Source organism: Sander lucioperca, chromosome 6, assembly GCF_008315115.2.
Source record: "Sander lucioperca isolate FBNREF2018 chromosome 6, SLUC_FBN_1.2, whole genome shotgun sequence".
NCBI classification, from domain to species: domain Eukaryota; kingdom Metazoa; phylum Chordata; class Actinopteri; order Perciformes; family Percidae; genus Sander; species Sander lucioperca.
In genome coordinates, this window is record NC_050178.1 from 15,506,787 (window position 1) to 15,530,360 (window position 23,574).

The 23,574-nt window shown below is 42.1% G+C and overlaps 1 protein-coding gene and 1 long non-coding RNA gene across 4 annotated transcripts in view; one reads left to right on the plus strand and one right to left on the minus strand.

Moving 5' to 3' along the window:
- The window catches only part of plxnb1b (plexin b1b), a 195,492-nt gene that overhangs the window by 117,749 nt on the left and 54,169 nt on the right, over window positions 1–23,574 (minus strand). For all 3 annotated transcript variants that reach the window (XM_031277173.2, XM_031277172.2, XM_036001850.1), the window contains one exon: window positions 2,905–3,031. The gene's annotated coding sequence lies outside the window, so the exon portion shown is untranslated. The remainder of the gene's footprint in view (window positions 1–2,904; window positions 3,032–23,574) is intronic.
- Window positions 7,556–22,925, plus strand: LOC118495225. The gene is made up of 3 exons (XR_004897544.1): window positions 7,556–7,799; window positions 20,866–20,872; window positions 22,915–22,925. It is a non-coding gene; the product is annotated as an uncharacterized LOC118495225 (long non-coding RNA).

Here is a 23,574-nt window from a genome sequence, read left to right on the forward strand (position 1 = left end):
TAGCCCCGCTTGACTGGTTTGTTAACCTGTTTGGCCCTCCTCCGGTCCCCCTCCGCCCTCCCTGGGTTGTCTTTTTGTTCTGTTTTTGGGACATCTGGGATCTGTCCCTTGGGGGGGGGTACTGTCAGGGTTTTGGTATTTGGTTTCCTGTTTTATTTTGTAGTCTGTCTTGTCTGTCTTGTCTTGTCTAATTTACTTCCTGTTTTCTGTTTTCCCACCTGTTTGATTGTTCTGCCCCGCCCTGATGTGTTCCACCTGTTTGTATCACCTGTCCGTTGTTAGTGTTCATTACCTGGTGTATTTAGTTCCTGTGCTGTTCTTTGTCTGGTGTCGGATCATTGTTTGATGTTGCGTGTTTTGTGTCTGGTGTTGTTTCTGTCAGCACGTCATAGCCTGTTCAGTTTTATCTGCCTGCTCCATTTTTGGACCGCCTTTGGTTTGTTCGGCTTTTTGTGTTTAATAAATCCTCGTGCTCATTACTCCTCGCCTGCTCTCTGCATTTGGGTCCACCAGTCTCTCTCTGCACGTGACAATTTAGTGTGAAATCTCCCATACCTTGGATGACTTAGGTCGTACTGATTTATCTGCCTCCGCCATGTGTTTCAGAACAACGTTAAGGGTCCGGTCTCTCTCCGTATTTCCTCTACCCCCGCTCTGCTCTTTTTTCTTCTCTTTCGCTCCACGCCGCTCCGCGCCGCTCCGCATGGCACTCAACTCAATTGCAATCTCCGCAACTGAGTGGCGTGTCGCGCGACACAACGAATCGATAATGAAATTCGTTGCCAACTTTTTTAATAATCGAATTTTATCGATTTTATCGATTCGTTGTTGCAGCCCTACATCAGATATATACATAAATGTATCTGTCCTCATATCACTAACGTCATCCATCGTGGACATCCGGGGAGATTCTTTGTGTCGCATTACGTTTTTTTGGAAACAGCAGTTTTCGACATTGGTGATGCAGAGCATATTAGTAAAGTCACATGCAGAGGCGTCAGAAAAGTGTGCCTTGCTCTGAAACGTCTTTTAAACGTTGTTGTAGTGTTCCCTGGACACAAACCAGTGAGAGCCATTAAAAAGAAGTTCCACAGGATTGCAGGTGATGATGTAAAACGCTTTGAAATAAATGATTAGAAATTATAATTCTGTTAATGATGGTGCTGCAACCTCAGAATGGGATTAGTAGTATTTTTTCGCCCGCAGGATTGCACCTACATGAAATAGATTATAGGTTCAATACCATTCCACCAGTTTTCACCAGTAATATTATACTTGTGATTAAATATATAATTAATACACTATATTGGAACTTACGCATTGACTCAAGCAGCCAATTCTCTTTTGCAGCAGCAACCATGTTGCTTTTTTAAATGAAATATATGTTCAAACTAATCTCAACGCATGAGTATTACCAGTTCCAGAGGGGTAAAGTACGTCGACCGATTTGTTTGTGGTTGTTACCATGGTGAATCGTAGTGTCATGGCTCCATTCATGCTGCCTTTTTACAAGGGGGTAAGCTTTTCCTCGGCCCGCGAACCTCCTATTGCGCCATTTTGATGCTAATAAGCCATCACCTCCCGTTTGCATTCCATTGACTGCCATTCATTTTGGTGCCACTTTGACAGCGAATAACTTTACATCTGAAGCGTTTAAAGACTCTATTTGTCCATTGTTTATTTCTAAAGAAACACGACAATGTATAAAAGGCTCCATTACCTTGTACCTCATGTTATGGCTCCGTAGCAGACGTTTTTGTAAAAATAGGCTAACGATTGTGTCATAACCACGGGACTTACTGTCACATAGTAGAGGAATTACCGTATAGTACAGGAGAAGCGCGCAGGCAGTTTCGTCTCACATTAGCTGTTTAAGTGTAATTACTAATGTTAACTAGCATTTTAGTTAGCAATAATTAACCTGTGCCTATGTTATCTCCTTACATATACCTACGCTCTCCGTCTCTGCAATATTCGGAATGATTGAGATTTCTCTTGGCACAGCTATCAGAAGACTTACAACTTTCAGACACGTTGCTCACGGCACATTTACGTCGTCTCTCTCAGTTGGAGGCTGCGCAGTAACGCTCAGCCATCACCGGAAAAGTGCTTCGAATGGCCTTCACTGGTCTCCGTCCAGAGCAACGGGATCTGTTGGTCCATTCTTATATACTGTCTATGCCTTTTATGGTGGTGGTGGTGCACACGCTCAACCTACTCTGAGTTGATTGACCAACTCAAATCAGCTGTTCTGGAACTGAAAACTCAAGAGTTTCCCATCTCAGGGTAAATCAACTCAGAGGTTCAGGGTTAGACTCAGAGTTTGTTAAACCTCCTTCCTGAAACGGGTCCCAGGTGTTTGTGTTAAAGCATTAAAAATGTATGTATTTGAGATTTTTTTTTTTTGCTTATTCTAGTCAAAAAAGGGACTAGAAGGAATACTTGAGGAACTGAAAGGTACAATATTTGAAAGCATTGTTTTAGTATCAGTACTGAAGCCCACGGATCATACCGGCACACACATTTATGCAGGATTAGTGTGAAGTTCATGTCTGAGTGAGTGTGTGTACATTTGTCCGATGGTAAAGACATCCAGTCAAGTCTCACACCTCCACCCTAACAGTCTCATTTATCATTGTGCTCTAGCACATGGGTCACCACACGCACACTCACAAGCACACACGTCTGCTCTGAATTCACCCAAAGGAACATCATTCACATCTAAATGAGGTCTGAGTGACCTGACCTTGAAAGGCAGGCAGCAGCCAGGACTTTACTTTCATCCAGCCAGGAGCACAACACCACACAGTTCGGAGGGGCAGCCAGGATTTCTGCAACTTTCACTGATTATCACCCCAAATATTTCAGTATTTGGTACAAAGAGCTGAACAAAAAGAATCTGACCTGATCCACTGTGTTCCTCCAATGACAAGATGAGGGTTTTCCCTGGCCACAGCTATTTACAAGAAGTGGAGTCCCCAGGTTTGAGCAACGATGGCAGTAGAGGGTGTCACTCAATGATGAGATGTGGCTATTTACACAGAGGAAAGGAAGACAAAACATTTTACTCATCAGTGTCACAACTATAAAGTACAAATACCACTGAAAAGCAATAACACCAGGTGTAAACCCTTCAGGTCATTGGCATCTTTTTATGTATCACCATCTTGCACTTAAATGAGGGAGAGGATAAAACATGTGTGTACCGAGTACCAATTCTATTTATCCATGAAAAAACATTATATATGGAATTTTACTACAGATACAAATGATAAGCAGACAATAAATAGTAAATTAATGAACAGAAGTGACAAAACCTCAACATTTTTACATGAAGATATAAAGACTGTCTACAGTACATACATACGTTTGTTTTATACCCAGGGGCGGATTGACCATCTGGCAACTCAAATGCCAGAGAGACCATTTTTTTAATGTGGGCCGGTCAGATTATTTTTTTTAATATACAAATAAATTGTCTTTACAGGCCGACAGTGCAGAGGACGGGTTTTTATCGCTTGCACGATTTCACTATGGTTATAATAATAATTATATTAATAAAAATAATAATAAATATTAAGCATTTGGCCAGTCAGCAACGGCCGGCCTGGTCCCGAGATGGGCCGACCGACCCAATCAGAAGTTACTCAAATTGGGACGTTCAGTCAAAATCAAGCAGATCACCTGCAAACGGGATCTCGGTTTGCAGGGTTCAGGCTGTACCGGACTCTCCCGGTGATCATGCTGCTCTGGGGGATCGGCTGCGCAGCGAGAAGCCGCTGCTGACGGGCGCCGGAGCTCCGACTGCTGTCTGTCCGCGCGGCCGTCTGACGGCATCAGTATTCAATACCGGTTAAAAACGTCTCGTTGTCGCGTTAAATAGTAGTCTAATTCGGTGTTTTGGTACAGTTGGTTTTAACACCTGATGCCAAGTGTAGGCCTATAGGAGTACACATGACAACCCTGAACAAGCAGCGTCGCTCTGCTCCGTCTTTCTGCTGTGCCCCATTCATGTAGTGTTTAGTTTTACACTATGAACGTTAAACTCTGCAATTAATCCGCTGTTCACATGTATGGATGAACTGTGGTGGTCCATTACACTGTAGGCTATAATCAACATCACGGATACTTTTTGATCAATAGAATGTAGAAAACATTACACTTCACAACGTTTTGTATCCATAACATGATTGTGTTATTGTACAATTTAGCAGTAAAAGCAGTACCCTCTATAAGTCAATCCTACATTTTTCAACTTGGGAGCAAAATGTGCTCCTTGGGGAACAAAGTTACCATAAAGCCCTGTTCATGTTGATTAAACAACTGGACCTTGGGGTCAAGTGTTGTCGTCTCCGGCCCATGTCCCAGATGTGAAAGCCCCCTTACTGGACTACTGAATATAATAATAATCCATTATATTTTGTATTTTAAATTGTTACCTGCCGCCAGAATTTTATGATTTCCTTGCCATAAATATAGATGTTTTTACCATAAATTGGTGCCTAAAAATGTATCAGAATGCAGGAATAAAAGTATTTTATCCTCAAAATTTCCAAAAGGCCAATTCTGAGCAAGAAAAAACCCTGAAGTATAATCACAGACAGCCATAACAACTAGGGGTGGGAATCTCTTGGCACCTCACGATTCGATTCTGATTGAGAGGCCAACGATTAGATTCTAAACCGATTATCGATGCAACAATTTTTTAATGTACATTTCCATGCGTGATTTAAAAAAATATACATATAAATCTGAGTTTGCTACTCAGAGTTTGCTAATCACTTCCTAGACAAAGCAGCTAGACAAAGCTTAGATTTTGACATATACAATATTTGTCACACACAAGTTTTAATGAAATGTTTTGTCTACTGAGGTTTTTGTTTGGTAGTCGTTCCATGCTTAAGCCTTAAACGTGCTTGTGAAAGTCACCTTCTCTCACAGTAATCTTCCATGTCAGAGGCTCAGTAATGTTTAAAGGTGGAGAATTGGCTTCTTAGAACATGAAACATGAGGTGGTCAGATGTAATGTGATAAAGTAGATGAACAGCCTATATGTGTTTTGCCTAATTATTTTATGTATGTCTTATTAGATCATGTGTATATATACAAAAAATGTTTTTCCTTTTGGCCATTTTTGTGTGTTTTTTTTTCTGCCTAAACTCTAAGTTGTTGTCCATTATCCCATTCTCTTTCAGTCACTCTGTTTTCTGATTTGTACTTGTCTGGAGACAGTAACTTTTAAATAAAAATCAACACATAAAAAAAAATAAAAAAGCTTAAATAAAATAATCGATTAACTTATCAGAATCGATAATCGAATCGTTCTAGAGAGAATCGCGATGCATCTAAGAATCGATTATTTTTCCCACCCCTAATAACATTTTAAAATTGCAGAGTTGCAATTTTGCAACTCTGCAATTTAATTTCAAAAACAGATGAAAAGATGGAGAACCAGACAGACAATATGTACAGTGTCAACAGAGAGAAATACAGACAATCAGACAGACTGTAGAGAATGACAGTAACAGCATACAAACGGCATAAACAGACTCTGAAATAAACAGGCATAAGGACTCTGATGAAGATGTAACTCTACATCGAAACGTTAGTCACTGTTTTGCACCTTAAGTAATAAAACTATCAAGTAAGAAGACATCTGTGATGCACCGGCTATTTTTTGTCACTTTATACCGTTTTTGTCCAGCCTTGGTTGCGGTCTGCAGAAGCACAGAGAACTTTCTCTTTTTTATCGGCATAAACAGACAGTATGTGTACATTTGTTATAAACGTGCTCTTTAAAAAGTAGTAAGCATTGTTTGCCAGTTACATTAAATGTTTAAACATCTGTTACATAAGGTACTGCCTATATTATTTCACCATCTGTACACAAATGTAATTAGTGAAGGCACGTGTCCGTGGGTGGGGCTGCATGGGCGTGGTAATGTGGGCTGGTGTGGCTACAGTGCCAGGGCTGAAATTTTGTCCCAGTCCGCCCCGGTTTATATCTCTACTACTCTTTTCTATTTTTTTCAGGGCCAGCGAATTGTCAAGTCTACCGGTTTACCCCATTTATATCATGAGGGTGGGCCAATAGAAACATCTCCGTATGATGCAACACAGTTCCTCCAAAATCAAAACCATACAATTGAATCAGCACCGCTCTAAAACAATTTCAACAAAAACAGAATACATTAACCTTCATATAAAGGATTTATTGCTGGACTGCTATATTACATTGCTGGAAATTACTTTTAGTTAGGTGGTCCTAATAAACTGGCAACAGTGTATTCCCCACAGGATACATTGTAATAACTGCAGTGCTAACTAGCACACCAGTCTAAGATAATGACCATGGTGTCCTGCTAAAAATCAGCAAGTTAGCATTCTGACGTTAGCATTCACCTTAAAGAACAGCTGTGCCTGACTACAGCTTCACAGAGATGCTAGCATGTTTGCAGATGCAGTCTTTTTTTACTTGTGATGGAATGATGTTCACAGTTTTTCCGGTCTTTTCTTAACTAGAATGAAATCGTCCCAGTATCTCTTTACTGGACATACAAAGACAAAACTGAAATCAATCTTCATATAAGCGTGTTTCCCAAAATGTTGTGATGTAACTTCTGAAGTGTAGGGTTGGGTACCTTTCGCATCTGAACCAATACCAGTACCGATAGCGGTACCTGAAATTCGCTGCTTTCCGGTACTTTCCCTCTGTAATTACAAAAAAATTATTTCAGTTGTAAAAGTAATTCCAAACCTATTTAGAACATTATGTTATTTATTTATAATATTTTACACTGACAGAAATTAAACAAAAATAAAAATAAACCCCTCCCTCTCTCCTCCCAAACCCGTCCCTACAACCTATTAAATTGAATAATTATTAATTTCTTACTCACTGTAACTTTTATTCTTGTATTTGTATATTATTATATTTTTTATTATACGTTTTATTTTCATCATGACCGTTTTTAATTGCTCTTTAATGTTTCATGTAAAGCACTTTGAATTGCCTTGTTGCTGAAAGGTACTGTAGAAATAAAGTTGCCTTGCCTTACAACCTCAGCCTGTCAGTCAGTCCCCAGGGCATAGAAAGCACCGTTGAGCCTGCTTGTCTCATAGGAAGTGTAACGTGAAGAACAGCACCGCGACTGCTTTCGGCTCGCCATTAATATCATATCACAGTGAATGGTGTCTGCGTGAAGTTTTGAAAAACTAACCACACTTGAAACTTAGCGGCATTGCCGTGACTCACTGCGACAACAAAACTGCAGAGCCGACGTAGTTTGCTCCGTCCGCACCTCTGCGCGCGCACGTGTGTGTGTCGGACCTCTGCTCTTTGCCAATATTCAGAGAGGACAGATAAGCTTGCGCTTACGCCGCCTTCACACTGGCAGTTGAAATCAGCTCCGATACGGCTTCGAAACGACCGGAAGTCATTCATTTCCTATGGAGATTCGCAGACTGCATGCGAATGGGTCTGAACTGGGTCCGAACAAGTGTGGTGCGAAAAAAATCGTGTCAGTTGGTCATCCGGATGATGAAAATTTAACTCTTGCGAAAGGCTACAGACGGTTCCTATCCGACAATTCCAGCGTTGCTATGGTACTGATAAACAAACCTGCTAATGCTAATTAGTTAGCTAGCAACAGACATCGAACTATTGACATTATACCGCTATATCACATTTAACCGACGTGACATGTCAACGTCCTGGGCAACTTTTCTCCACGCAGCAGCCCTTCTATTATATCTGTATAAGAGAGGTCATAGAGAATCGTACATTCAGACACTTATCAGTCGTTCTAGTCTCTCTGCCATTTTTGTGAGTCGCTTCCGAAGCTTTTCAACGGTGTAGTACAATGTCTGCTGGGGGCGTATTGCGTATTACGGAGCTGATTTCAACTGCCAGTGTGAAGGCGGCGTTACTCTCAGGTACCGAAATTTGGCACTGTTTGATTTTACGTTAACCAATACTCGGTAATACCGACATGATTCGGTCGGTACCGGTAAAAGTACAGGGTTCGGTACCCAACCCTACTGAAGTGCAAAGCTATCCGTCCAACATTTAGCACCACAACCCAGGGCCCTTTTGACACAGCTTCAACATTGTTGGTAATGGGATCAATGAGATTACACAACGTTAGTTACACAGATGCCCAGGCACTGATAAACTCATACACGTGCCCCCCCCCCCCCCCCACCTCCCCCCGAACACACACACACACACACACACACACCTCACCCCTCCATCTGCATGTAATGACTGTCCCAATTCCCAGTGCAATCAGTCCAAACCAAAATACCAACCAACCAACCAAGGTAAAGACAAGAGGATGTGTAAAGAGGATGTGGGAGTGTGGAGGATGATAAGGAGCTGGGATAGACAGGTCATGGGCTTGATTTATGAGTCATCCCAACTGTCGTGGTGCAATCAAAATGCACCAGTGGTCCCATTCTGCATCCATTTCCTCCTCCCCCAGTGGCACGGAAAGGGAGGCTGGGAAAAACAGGAGGGTGTGTGTGTGTGTGTGTGTGTGTGTGTGTGTGTGTGTGTGTGTGTGTGTGTGGTGTGTGTTAGGGGTTAGTTTGTTCTGTGTGACCACCTTTTATGCCTTCTGTTCCAAAACAAGGGAATAAGAACTACATTAAAAACACAATAGACACCCTCCCAACCCCCATCAGTCTCCTGCTGGTTACAACTACCAATGTGTGTGTGTGTGTGTGTGTGTTTGTGTGTGTGTGTGTGTGTGTGTGTGTGTAGCATAGCAGTTATTTACTGACCAAATTAAAGTAGTACATCACAAATTTCAGGCTGAGAATAATGTTTTGAGAGGAGCTGTGCCTCAGGATTTAAGCCAGGACTTGCACTTCCTGTGCTTCCTTCTACCTGAAAAGCTGCCAATTCAAAGGGTTTCGTAGTCCGTACCTCTCATATGAAAATTCAAATTAAGAGTGGTTGGACCTCTACAGTACCGTGAAATATGGCCGTTCGGTGCACGTGTGTCATGGCCAATGCAGACAAGCCCATAGACAGTACGGACAAGCCGGAGCATGAAGAGCCACCCATATCATTAAGGTCTCCTGTTTGGGAACACGGTTTCCCAGTGAAATACGTCAACGGACAAAGACTAGTCGATAAGACGAAAGCAGTGTGCCGACGTTGCTAACGCACTTGAAAAGGCATCACGCGAGTGTGAACATCACTACTACAAGGAAAAAAAGGACCGTAATTCAAACGCAGCTCCCGTTGGCTTTAAACAGACCTTTGCTGGTAATTCCGATCGGGCCAATGCAATAACGAAAGCAATAATAATAATAATTTTTATAGCAGCTGATCTACGACCATACTCGGTTGTTGACAAGCTGGGATTGATAATGCTGCACTGTAATCCATAGTTATTTATTTATATTTTTCATTATATTTTATTATGTGATATTAGTTGGAGACAGAGTATTTTATTTAGTGGAGAACTTTGCAGCAGTATTTTTCTTATTCTTTTTTATTTTATATATATTTTATTTATTATATTTTATTAAAAAGTGTTTTAAAAAGTGTAAACAAATTGTTAAAAAAAAGTTTATAGTAATAAACAACCTGCAGTTTAATGTTACGAAGGAGAGCTGAGTTCATAATGCACAGAGTGAGGCAAAATTACTATTTTAATGGCTGTAAATCTAGCAAATTGCTTGCTTTGAAATGAAAACAAAGCGAATCCAGAGCTACTATCAACAGCATCTGCACAGACCGAGGTATCTCAACAAATCCTAAGGATATCAGCGCCACTTTTCAATCCTTCTATTCAAAGTTGTAGGAGTCCTCCTGCAACCCAGATCCGACACAGTGCCAGAAGTTCCTAAAAGAACTAAACCTGCCTCTTCTTGACCAAGTGGAGGCAGAAGAACTGTGTCAACCTATAACGTTAGAGGAACTTAAATCAGCATTAAAAACAGTTGGAAAACAAATGGAAAATGCCAGGTTTGGATGGAATTCCATCAGAACTTCTTCTACAGTATTTTGACATATTAGGACCTACCATTTTACAAGATTTAACTTCAGCCATAGAGAAGGGTACTAATTTCTGTTATACCCAAAAAGGGCAAAGATCTTATGGAGTGCTCAAATTACAGACCCATCAGCCTCATTGGGACTTTGGGCTTTCGACCGCCTAGAGTGGAACTACTTGTGGCAAGTAATGGAGAGGCTTGTTTTGGGGGCCAAATTCATTGATGTGGTGCGTACTTTATATGCAAATCCCACGGCCATAGTCTCAACAATGGCTTGCATTCTCAGCCATTTCCCATCGAGCGGTGCTCGCGACATTGATGCCCGCTTTCCCCCATGCGGTTTGCAATCTCTCTTGAACCGTTAGCCCAAGCCATAAGGCAAAATAAAATCTTTAATGTCCAGATTAAATCCAATAGTAGCTCAATATCATTATTTTATATATATACACATCAGACAGTTAAACACATATACGTCTTTTACTAAGCAGCTAAAACATTGGATGGTCAATATATATACACATGTCAGCACTAACACTATTTATTATTCTGTTAGTTTGAGTCAACATATATGAATTTTACTTATTGTTTCCCCCTAGTTTAATACTGCTTTTATTGTTCTTAATGGCTGTGTCTGTTCTAATTTATATATTTTTTTACTTTATACCGTGTACTTGTTGTATATTTTTCTGTTATGTCTTGTTTTATGCTAAGTTATATGTTGTACTTTGTCTTGTTGTTTTCTGTCTTTGTGATGCTTTATGCTAAGTTTTGTTTTGCTTGTGTTTTTTTTTTTATTTTTTTATTTTTTTTTTAATGTATTTTAAAAAGCCTTTTTTAACATCGAAGGCAGGGTACTACAGATGAAAAATAGCCTTTTGGCTAACCCTGGCTTTTTTAACCCATGGGAAATTTGCAGATGATATTTTGTTGTACATCTCTGATCTTGAGGACTCTATTCCAAAAATTCTTAAGATCTTCTACGAATTTGGCTCAATCTTTGGCTATAAAATTAACTGGAATAAATCTAATCTTCTTTTATTGAATAACAGGCATGTGACATCAGCCATTAGTGGTACAATACCAACCCAAAGCAAAATTACATATTTGGGCATCACCATATACGCATCGCTACAGCGAGTTGTCCAGGACAACTATGAAACTATATTAAGTAGTGTTCAAAGGGATCTGGCCAATTGGTCTGCGCTGCCGGCATCGCTACGGTCCAGGATTGCTGTTGTTAAAATGAACATAGTTCCTCATGTGAATTTCTTAAAATGCCCATATTATAAAAAAAAATCACTTTTTCTGGGATTTGGGGTGTTATTTTGTGTCTCTGGTGCTTCCACACGCATACAAACTTTGAAAAAAAAACATCCATGCTGTTTTGAGTGAGATACAGGTTTCTAAATGTGTCCTGCCTTCAGTCTCTGGGTGCGCTGGTCCAAATCTGCACGGCTTTCTACATAACTAGTCGAGATGAGGGGCCTAGGGGGGCTAACCGTTAGCATGCTAGCTCGTTCTCAATGGCAAAACACTGCTACAACACACAGAAATTCACCCTAATCTACAAAATAAATTGTATAGAACTACTTATATGTCCCTGTTCTGCAGGTATTCCACACAAAGTTGGAAGTGCGCCCTCATTTAGAAGAAGTCTCTTGGCTAATCCTGCCTTGTACAGGCCGAAGTTGCAGAAACACCTAGCTAGCTCATGTAATCCTTACCTAGCTACTGCGCATGTGCGACTGACAACAAAGATCTTACAGAAGTTGAGAGGTCTCACTCTATAGCTAAAACAGAGACCTGACACAGGGTGAAAAGAGGATCTGCAGCAATGTGCAGTACAACAAAAAAATGGTGTTTTTTGAAAATTAAACCATGTAAACCTATTCTGATACAATCTCAAATTACAATTAAAGCTGCAAGCAGCAATGGACGGGCCCTCGCGCCTCTGCGTGCGTCGGGGTTACTGGCGGACACCTCTCCTTGCGATCGTGCATTTGCGCGGCACTCAGACACCGCAAACGACAACAATGAAAAGGGAACTCCCTGCCGAGTTCAATGATACCTCACACAAGACTCTACGTCATTAGCTGTGAAAAGGGGCGTGGCTAAAGTATAGGGGGCGGGTCAAACCATCACCAATTAAAAAGGAAGTCTCTGCTGAGTTCAATGATACCTCACACAAGACTCTACCTTAAACGGGTCAGCATTTATGAAAGGGTGCGTGGCTTAAACATAGGGGGTGGGCCAAACCATCACCAATGAAGAAGGAATTCTCTGCTGAGTTCAATGACACCTCACACAAGACTCTACCTTAAATGGTTCAAATGTTATGAACGTGGCCTGAATAAGTGGGCGTGGTTAAATTATAGGGGGGCGGCTCAGTATCACATGTAGACCACACATTATAAGTTTCATGTAAATCGGATGATGTTTGTCATATAAGGTGCATTTCCTGTTGCCAGCGGGGGGCGCTATGACCAAAAGTCAATATATGTCCTCAGGCCTGGACTGTTGTTGATTGTATGAAATTTCAAGCAGATATGACAATGTACACTGTAGTTACAGCCACTTTCTCGTTCATCGCTAAACACTCAAAATGGCCGCCATGCCACGCCCACACCGTTTGACGAAAAGTTTTTCTTTTAATAACTTTTCATCTCTAAGGTGTTGGGATGGTACAGACCAAGCTTGAAGTCCCCCGGATGAAATCTCTAGGAGGAGTTCGTTAAAGTATAGCACCTTGACTTTTAGGCCTACTTCCTGTTGGGGCTTGAACATAGGGGGCGGGCCAAACCATCACCAATGAAGAAGTAACTCTCTGCTGAGTTCATTGATACCTCACACAAGACTCTACCTTAGATGGGTCAGCATTTATGAAAGGGGGCGTGGCTTGAACATAGGGGGCGGGCCAAACCATCACCAATGAAGAAGCAACTCTCTGCTGAGTTCAATGACACCTCACACAAGACTCTTCCTTAAATGGGTCACCAGTTATAAAAAGGGGCGTGGCTAAATTATAGGGGCCGGGTCAACCCATCACCAATTAAAAAGGAAGTCTCTGCTGAGTTCAAGGATACCTCACACAAGGGTCTACCTTAATCGGTTCAAATGTTATGAAAGGGGGCGTGGCTTAAACATAGGGGGCGGGCCAAAACATCACCAATGAAGAAGGAACTCTCTGCTGAGTTCATTGATACCTCACACAATGGTCAACCTTAAATCGTTCAAATGTTATGAAAGGGGGCGTGGCTTAGCCATAGGGGGCGGGCCTAACCATCACCAATGAAGAAGCAACTCTCTGCTGAGTTCACTGATACCTCACACAATGGTCAACCTTAAATCGTTCAAATGTTATGAAAGGGGGCGTGGCTTAAGCATAGGGGGCGGGCCAAACATCACCAATGAAGAAGCAACTCTCTGCTGAGTTCAATGACACCTCACATAAGACCCTACCTTAAACGGTTCAAATGTTATGAAAGGGGGCGTGGCTTAAGCATAGGGGGCGGGCCAAACGATCACCAATGAAGAAGGAACTCTCTGCTGAGTTCAATGACACCTCACACAAGACTCTACCTTAGATGGATCAGCATTCATGAAAGGGGGGGTGGGCCAAACCAGAGGACACATTGACCAACTTTAAACAGGTGGAGGAGCAACTATGCTACACCAATAAGTGGCATTTGAATACCCCAATATGGCACAATGCAACACTTAATGTCTGGTAACAAACCCTTTGCTTGTAGCCAGTGGAATGACAGAGGTATTTATACTTTAGACCAGCTATTCAATGAGAAAGGTATGTTGAGTTTTGAAGACCTGAGAGCTAATATTGAGGTCCCCAGGACATCCTTCTTCTTTTATCTTCGCTTAAGATCAGCCCTAAAATGTTGTGTGAGTGCCATGGGGAAACAGTCTTGAGGCACACCCAGTCATTAAATGGTTTGTTGATTTTCCTGTGAGAGGATTAGTGTCCAAGATTTATGCTAAACTGATGCAAGTATCCATAGGAGAACTCCCAATAGTAAAGAAATGGGAGCGAGAGCTGAGCCCTGAGGGGAACGCAATTAATTGGGAGACAGTTTGGGACAACATTTTCCACTGTTCCAAGAACCCTAATCACCAGTATATCCACTTCAACATATATTTTAGGACATATTGGACTCCCCAGAAGAGATACGTCTCTAAAGCCATTCCCACTCCCTATTGCATGGTCTGTCAACCTGAACAAACTGGGACTTTCCTGCATTTGGTCTGGGAATGTGAACAGGTGCATGAGTTCTGATATAAAACAACATCAATAATATCTGATGTGATAGGAAGTCGAATTCCTGCTGACCCGATTGTTTTGTTACTTATTGTCGACTCTAAATTACACCTGCTTGGGAGACAGGAAAATTTGGCTAGCCGGCTCAACTGCGACCAAGAAAATTATAGTTCAACGCTTGGCTTCCCACTCACTCGCTTTGTATAAAACAGTGGTTGGCGTATTTTCTAGACATAGTTATGCTTGAGCTCTCTACAGCAAGGATTAACAAAGCCAAATCATCGACTATCAACCTATGGAAAAGCGCAGCAGCACAAATATCAGACCTAATAACCTCAGCGCCACAAGAAATAGAGGAGTGACTAGGCAAGGTGTGATTTCTGTTTGTTTATTTGTTCTATTTTCCTTGAGACCGCATAAGGTGGAGGGTGGGAGAGGGTTTTTGTTTCTCTGTTCTGTAGGTCTAACGATAAACAAAACAATAAAAATGTATCTTAAAAAAAAAAACATTAATGATGGCTGCATTCCACTTAGGAGAGGCCCTGGTATTGTGCATGCTGACTCACTGAAATAGCTTACTGGGACACATCATTAAGGTTATCAATTTCAGCTGTGCTTTTCCTACTATGACAAGTCAAAATGTCTGCTGTTAAAAGGGTCCATGAGTCACTGTAAATGATGCATTCAATAAACCTGCATGAAACTAAGTGTAATTAACATCTTGCTCTTGTGTGCTCCCTTAGATAAGTAATTTAGGCTGTCTAAAATAGGCTACTTGAACTATTTATTAAGATAACAGCCAAATATGTGTCTGTCCTGCTGAAGTCAAAACATTTTGATAAACATATTTTAACCTGCTCCAGGAGTCAGAATCTGACAAAACAGCTGGGGCCTCATGTATAAAAGACTTTCATACCAGAAAAGTACCTACGCACAGAAATATTCACATGTATAATACATGGTTGTTATCAGTGGGAAATAAGCTGGGTGCGCACAATATACTGTAGATATATACAAAGGGTGACTGAAAGTATTTTCTAAGTGGATTTTTCATTCATTTCACACCCTTGTCTTTAACAGAAGTAGACTGCGAATTAAACAGTTAATAGCGTGAAAGATGTGAAACATTATCCATACAAATGTTCAAATTTGTATGGAGTATCAGCGGGTATAATTATGTTTTTTTCATAGTCAACATCATAGACATATGACAGTAACTGAAGTGGAAACTATTTTGTAATGTTTGGTGAATTTCTGCACTTTGCAGTTAGAATTCGCCACGTTGCAGAGCCAGACAAGACTTTGCGGACGGCCCACAAATTCACACGCTGCTCAAAAGTTTGCGTGACGGCCCGCACATTCTCACTACAAGAATGTACATCACACCGTCTGCGTGAAAACCAGCGTACACAAGCTTTTCGTGCGTACGCAACGTTTATACGAGGCCCCTTGAGGAAACGAGAGCAGATCTCAGACTTGACAAAATCACAATTCCGCTCTCAAAAACTTTTCAAAAAGATTGCCATGCAACTTTATTTAGTTTTGTGCTCACTTAATGGTTTTGACATTAACAAAATGTAGAATGTAGAACACAGACAGACAGACAGACAGACACACACACACACACACACACACACACACACACACACGAGTAGTAGTGTCACTGCACTGTAGTCCCCTACAGTGTCACAGATGAGCTCATTGTTAACAGATCAATAAAGAGGAATAACTGACACACAAACACTCACTCCCTCACACCCTCTCTCTCTCTCACACACACTGTAGCATCAGCATGCACTCCTCCTTACCCATGCAGGATCAGAGCCACTCAGCTCAGTGTACGCCCCCACTCTTGCAGGTTGCACCAGGATAATCACTAGGCACATTTGTATTTGTTTGTGTGTGTCTGTGTGTATGTTTCTGGCTGACATACAATACACTTCAGCAACCAAATACAACCACACCCTGACTGACATAACCGCTTTCATTCTTACTTTTGCTGTCATTTCTTTTTAACTTTTGTTATTTCTATACTGCATTTTATTCAGAAAAGTCCTTCTACCAGATGTTTTCTCCATAAATAGGGGGTTAGACAACCTGTTTAAATGTGGCCATGTTTAGTCAGTCTCTGATGGGACTTTAAAATCCAAAACAAAACAGAACTGCGGAAAACCTGTGAAATCCACATGCATGCATCCAATGAAAAGATTTTTTAATCTTACGGTCCCAAATCTGGAAGACCCAATTAAAGGGAGTGACAGGCTTCTCACAGCAGCACTTCATTGTGTTGATGTGGTTCAGTCCCACACCATGTTTGTCTTCTTTGTCTGAAACCCTCAAGGGGCAGAGCGTATTTGGATTGCTTGTTTAAAGCTCCACAACAACTCCTCTGTACTTTATCTTCCTCCCTCTTGTCTGTGTGTGTGTGTGTGTGTGTGTGTGTGTGTGTGTGTGTGTGTGTGTGTGTGTTCAGGGTGCTGTAGTGGTTAAGGGAGTCATATTGAAGGATTGACAGTCTATTTCCACAGTCTCTCCCACACACCGTTATCAGCACAGTGGCATGAGAGCAGCCTAAATACTAGTCATTACTATGTCCCCCCAGCTGGTCAGCTCAGATAGAGCCAGACTCACAGCAGCAGCTCCATGTATCACCTCGGCTGATGCTATACAAATGTCGACACCAAAAAAAAAAACACACGTAAATACACATTACACAGTGAATTCACAGAGACTTTAAACTCCAATCCATTTTTGCAATACTTTGTTTACTAAATTCAGCATTTGACAGGTTCAGTGTCAGTGAGTTTAGATTTTATGTGTCTCCTCATGCTGTGTTGCAGATGTGTTTACACATCCTGCAGGGCTGTGTTCCTGACAGACGTACGCCCTGCTACGTTCTGCTATGCCCTGCAGTGCCCTGCTACACCCTGCAGTGCCCTGCTACACCATGAACTACTACAACTACTATTTCTAGTCATAGTTCCATTATCTTTATTGTGACTATTATTGCCACTGTTCATCATACCCCCAACCGGCACCATCAGACACCGCCAACCAAGAGCCTGGGTCTGTCCGAGGTTTCTCCCTAAAAGGAAGTTTTCTTCACCACCCGAGGTTTCCCCTAAAAGGGAGTTTTTCCTTGCCACTGAATGCTTGCTCTTGGGGGGGATTACTGGAATTGTTGGGTCTTTGTAAATTATAGTGTGTGGTCTAGACCTACTCTATCTGTAAAGTGTCTTGAGAAAAAGTGTATTTGGTTTCACAGGCTGGTCGCCACTCCTCTGAATCTGTGGGCTTTGAAGGAGTCAGGTAACAGATGCACAAGCTGGCAGTAAACTAGAGACCAACACACACACACACACACACACACACACACACACACACACACAAGTGCTGTTTCAATTCCCAAATGTCTTCATTAATTCTTCTTCACACCAGCGAGTCCTCTCTGGTCGGGCGTGTTCTCGCAGCTCAACAGCTACAATCAAAGCCTGTCTACAACTAAAGAAGAGCTAATCTGCATGTGCACACACATGGCCTGACAATGTCACACATGTTGACATAGCCATGTGTGACCTGAGACTGCACTTCAGCACACAGCGTTTCATCTCTGCTGCATAGAACTCTGTAAAACTGTACAAAATATTCTGCTTTGTAAAAAGAAATGTGTCTTTTTTAAATATATTTCTCACCCTAATAACAATATCATAATTGTGTAGAGTGTGCATTACACAATTCCTTGTATGCTGACACCATTGTAGTTGTGGGCAAAATACTGGGAGCAAGCCTGTGATTTCCATTCCTGCTCCTCCTCGAAGCCAGCGCTGCACATATAGGGTGTTTCCACGGTAGACACGCTGAGCAAAGCCGTGAAGAGCCACGAACTGGCACAACTTGACTGATTTTTCCATTACAATATGGTTGAGCAGTAAAAAGGGTTACCTGCGTTGCTCCTCTTGATCATGTGTGGGGGATTCCTTGGCTGAAATATTCAGAGAGCCACATTTGCCTTCCCTGCTGTGAGGCCGTAGTGGAGCGCAAGTCAACACGGCGTGGCTAGAGCAGAACGAACCGGGGCCTGGAAACAACCTAATAGTGGTTTCTAAAGGCTGTTTTATGGTTCTGCGGAGGCTCCACGCTTGTGCGCTGGTGTGTGCGTCAAGCCGGCATGTGTGTGTGTGTGGGGAGTGTGTGGTAGAGCGAAGGAGAAGTGAGAGAGTGACGGTGATTAGCTTCGGAGCAAGTACCGACTCTAGAGTCATAGTGAGAGAAACAAAGTGTCTCCCCTGTGTTTTCTGACCGAGGTGGGAAATCATTAGCAGGAAAAGTTAGCCCTCTCCTTGACTTCATGTTGTTTATGGAGAAGGAGAACCAGGAAATGAGTCAGGGGAAATGCAACGCTACCAAGCCACGGCCGAGTGACGTGCGTCGCTGCGACGTGTAGTTAAATTTTTCGAGAGGTGCATGTCAAGCTACGGCGTAGGGGTCTGCGGGGGTACACCGTCAATTTGACGCAGAAGCATAAAACAGCCTTAAAAGAATGGTTTTGTTTACATCTCTCCCAGAATTAATTTTAGCAACAGAAGGCCCTAACTTTTAAAACCCTGGACATTTTGGCCAGTCTAGAGAGCTTTTACATGCTTGTGTTTCTCTGTTCAACGCTTAATTGGTCTGTAGCTTAAAAGCAAAGGAAAACAGTGAGGATGGGTTCCAATTTGTCAGCTACCTCGCCCACCAGTGATGGGGTCACAGTGTAAATGTATGTGGTGAGGTGGTGTGTCTATTGTCCTTTCGTCCCTTTCTGTCTGTGTGTGTGTAACGGTGAGAAAGACCTACTCTCATGGGGCAAGCATACCTTATTGATCAGCGTCATGTGTTTAACTGCACCCCTCTGGGTATCATCTGGCCTCCATCCCTAATCTGTCCATTGTCTTTTTCAATCCATTATTTCTCTTCAACACACACACACACACACACACACACACACACACACACACACAAGCCCCTGCTCCATCCATTTCCTCATCGCCATCCCCTGATCTCTTTGTCTCTCCAATTTACCTTTCTGTTTCTCTGCGTTTTTGCTCTTTCTCAGTCTGTATATTAATTTAGTCTGTCATGGATGGATGGAGGGGGAAGGGAGAAGGGAGAACAGAGGCAGAGGATGGCTGGTTAAATGAGAGAGAGGTCAGGGTACGGGACAAGGTGGAGGATGGGAATTATTGAGAAGGAGAGAAGAGTCACTCAAAGAGAGAAGGTTAAAGACATGTCTGGGAAGACTTAATCACATATTGTGGAAATCTAATGAAACTATATTAACTTGAAAAAGAGACAGCACACCCGTAATGTTCTTAATAATATGAACAATTTAAAATATTGTAACAGATGGGAAAGCAATTTCACACAGCTGCTAAGCCAAAACCTCAGCAACGAAAAGCAAATAATCAAAACCAAACAACAAAGCCACAGCAGAGCAGAAAATGGTATCCTCTCATTTTAATACATTTGAATAGCAAAAAAACTAACATGACATCATGACTTCGTGTAAACATACACGCCACTTTCCTAAAGCCAAGTGGCGTGTTATCTGTACGCATTTTGAGCTATCCCCGTGTATGTCTACACTGTATACAGCGGACGGCAGTCTGCAACGTCACGTGCAATCGCAAGGTAACGTAAGTCAATGGAGGCCAAACGGTGTTGATAAACACGCTAAAAAGCGAGTATGCATCTTGATAACACACCAATAATGGCATAAAAATTGGTGTATCATACATCCGCCACTTCATGAGATCAGTCTGAAAAAAAACAGTCTGCCACGACCCAGCTTAGAATACCTGAATCTAAAATATAGTCATATTTCATGCACAAGTGTTTTTTTTGTTTTTCTTTGTCGTCTTCTTTTTACTCAGGGGTTTGGAAAAATTTGGATAGTGGGTCACAAAAATGTAAGTAAAACTTATTTGTAGTTGGGGGGTGTTAAAGATATCAACAAAGACTAAAGCTCTTCTACTCCAAACATCCTTGTTTCAGCATTTTCCTTTCAAAGTCAGGCACAATATGAAAGGGAACCCTGTGGATGACCTACTTCTTTCACCTTTTTCACAGCCTCCCCCAGTTTTGACAACACAGAATTACAACATCAAAAGCGGTAGACCGCCCAGTAAAAGCACTCAACCCTGCTTGGGTCTAATATTCTTATGGTCTGGAGCATCTTCAAGGAGGGGACATTAGAAAGAGGAATATGGAACTAAACTGAAAAAAGCTTCAGGCTGCTGAAAAGCCAGAGTGAGTGACTAAATTTTATGAAATTTGATCAGGCATGGATTGAGATTCTGCACCCTGCTCTGCTTGTCCGGGAAGCCCAAGATGAATGTAGGTGACTTTACATTACAAAAAAAAAAAAAAGAGGATGCAATCAGTGAAATGGGTTAGTGGCCCCTTCTCTTCATTCCTCTGTCTCGTTCATGGAAGTCATGTGATAATGCAGACAAAAAAAAATGAAGATCAGAGGACGACTAAATGACTTGATATGATTATATTGTTTGGCTTGCTGCGAGCATTCCAGCTGCCTTGCTCCAGGAAAGTCACCTTGTCTCTCTGAGGGTGTGGAGATAAGCGGGGTTGATTGCGCTTGTTATTCCATCACTTGTTTGTTTGTGCGTTTCATGTACCATCAGACAGACAAAGGAGACAAAAGAAAAATACTCGATAGTTAGGTTTACCTGAATGGAAAAAAAAATAAATACAAAGAGGGCGTCAGACAAGGACTCAGTGAGTTTCTTTACAAGATACCTGCTCTAGTAATGTGTGGCTGGCAAGCTGGATCTGACTCTTTGTCATCAGGAACATTGAGTCCCAGGGAACAAATGGCCTGCGAGTGATTTACAGTCCTCCTGGGAATGGATCTAAGATTAGCAGCCACTTTCTGAGATGACCACATCCTTCTGGCAAACCCACAACAGCACACTAATTGATGCACTACTTATAGACTTAAACTTACTAAAGTACCGATTACAAACGTCATCACAGCCCACATGGTCACATCTGGAGGGAAATACTGCAATTGGCTGTTTTTGCTTTTACTTCCTCAAGGGGCTAACCAGACTGTCCATTTATTAATCCCCCATACTTTTCATGTACCATGATCTCTTCCATCACACAAACCATAGAGAGAAACATATTGTCTGTTTGGAACAACATTGTAAAGTTTCAGCTTCTAACTCAAACAAAGCAAAGGGTCAACTTTTTTCTGAACTGAATGAATGACGAAGGTATTGTTTTTTTTCCAGTGACACTTTTGGCAGAGCCGAGCCAAACCATGCTGCACTGATTTACATTTCCTTTATAAGTTTTAGCACACGGAGCCGTGCCAGAGTTAGGCCTTCTCTGGAGTATGGCCAAAGTGTGCCCGACCCAGCAAGCCCCCTTTCCCCCCCTCAAATGTTCTCAACTCATGTTCACTCAACTCATGCTTGTGATGGAGACCAGAGATAAATAGGTTTTTAAAAGTCTCTGTGTGTTGCACTCCACCCTCAGCCATGTTGACAAGAGGAATGAGAACTACATGAGACTGCTGTTCATTGACTACAGCTCAGCTTTTAATACAAAATCCCCATCGAGACAAGCTGGGTGACTTGGGTCTGAGCAGTGGTCTATGTGCATGGGTCTTGGACTTCCTCACAGGCAGATCCCAGGCTGTGAGAATCGGTGAACACATCTCCAGCTCCATCTCCCTAAACACCGGAGCTCCACAAGGGTGTGTGCTTAGCCGACTGCTGTACTCCCTGTACACGTATGACTGTGCAGCCATGCACAGCTCCAACTCCATCATAAAATTTGCGGATGATACAGTAGTGCTGGGGTCCATCTCCAACAATAATGAGACAGTGAGGAGGTAGAGAGTCTGGCATCATGGTGCCAGACTAACTGCCTCCAGCTTAACATCAGCAAAACAAAGGAGTTTGTGGTGGATTTCAGGAGGGGTCAGCACTCCTATCAGTCGGTCGCAGCGCTGCCTGGAAGGAGACGTTGGGGGCTTAAAACACCATAGAGCGTTTTTTTATTGTTAAGAATGTATAGGAAATTAAACGTGTTATCCACCATTTAACAGCCGCTCCTTTGACCACTACAGCCATGGATCGGCCTGCTGCACAACCATGGCGCACAGAGCTCCAGAGAGCTGGGGACAAGAGCAGGCGGGCAGGGGTCAGATCTATGCAGAGCGCCGAAACAAAAACACAGAAACATCACTAACGGTATGATAATATACACAAGATTCACTCTTAGTGGTTTATGGCATGAGAAATACTTTCAAAATACTAATGTTTTAAAATACACACAGAGCTACCTATAGAGCCTAAGCCTGGAAACGTCACGCCACTGTAGACACACCTTCAAGCGGATAGTCCTGTTCTAATAAAAATTCAAATCTCTGCCACGCTGGGCTGACACACCGAGTCAAACTGAGTCGAGCCAAGCCAGCACATGTGTATGGAAAAACAGTCTCAGTGGGAAGTGGTCTGGGTCACAGCACCACTTTTCTATGTGGCTACCGAGCAGTTTGCAATAGTTACACCACACCCTGCAATGTCTACTGCTGAAAATGTAGACATTTCCACTAGGAGCCTGACAAGCAGCACTCATTAATCCACAAAGTAGAGAGAGGACCACTGATGTTGCAACTAGCAGCACCATTTTACAAGATGTGACTTGGCTTAAATGGACATAATGCAGATTAAATGATCTTTTCAGGTTATTTAAAAAAGTTCTTGATGAATAATTTTACTAGAAATAATTTTAACAAATAATAGAACATTTCCATAATTCCAGAGAACAATGTCAACCTCTGCTGCATTCTGATCTTCCAAAACAAACTGAGCAAAGAATTAATTAACAAGGCAGATGGATGATGAAAATATATAAATCACTTCCACCATGCTTCATGATCTTAGCAAAAGCAAAGAAAGCCTCTTCCAACACCCTCTTCACAACAGGAAAAAAAATGACTTTTCCGGAAAGGAGGAAGAGACTCTTGCACTGGAATGAGACATGGGCTATCATCATCAGCAAGTCTCACCTTGCTTTGAGTAACACTCTGACACTGACAGTAAACTGACATTTGCTGGCAGCAGCGTTTAACATCAGTGTGAGAGGACTTTTCCACTTTGTTGTGTCTGTTTCATTTGGAGCAGCAGACACACCACATAGAGCAGCCAACCTGTCTCATGCTGATCTGATTTCCAGACCCATTGCTTTAAAGTCTGTGTGAAAGTGACTCAACAAACACAACAGCA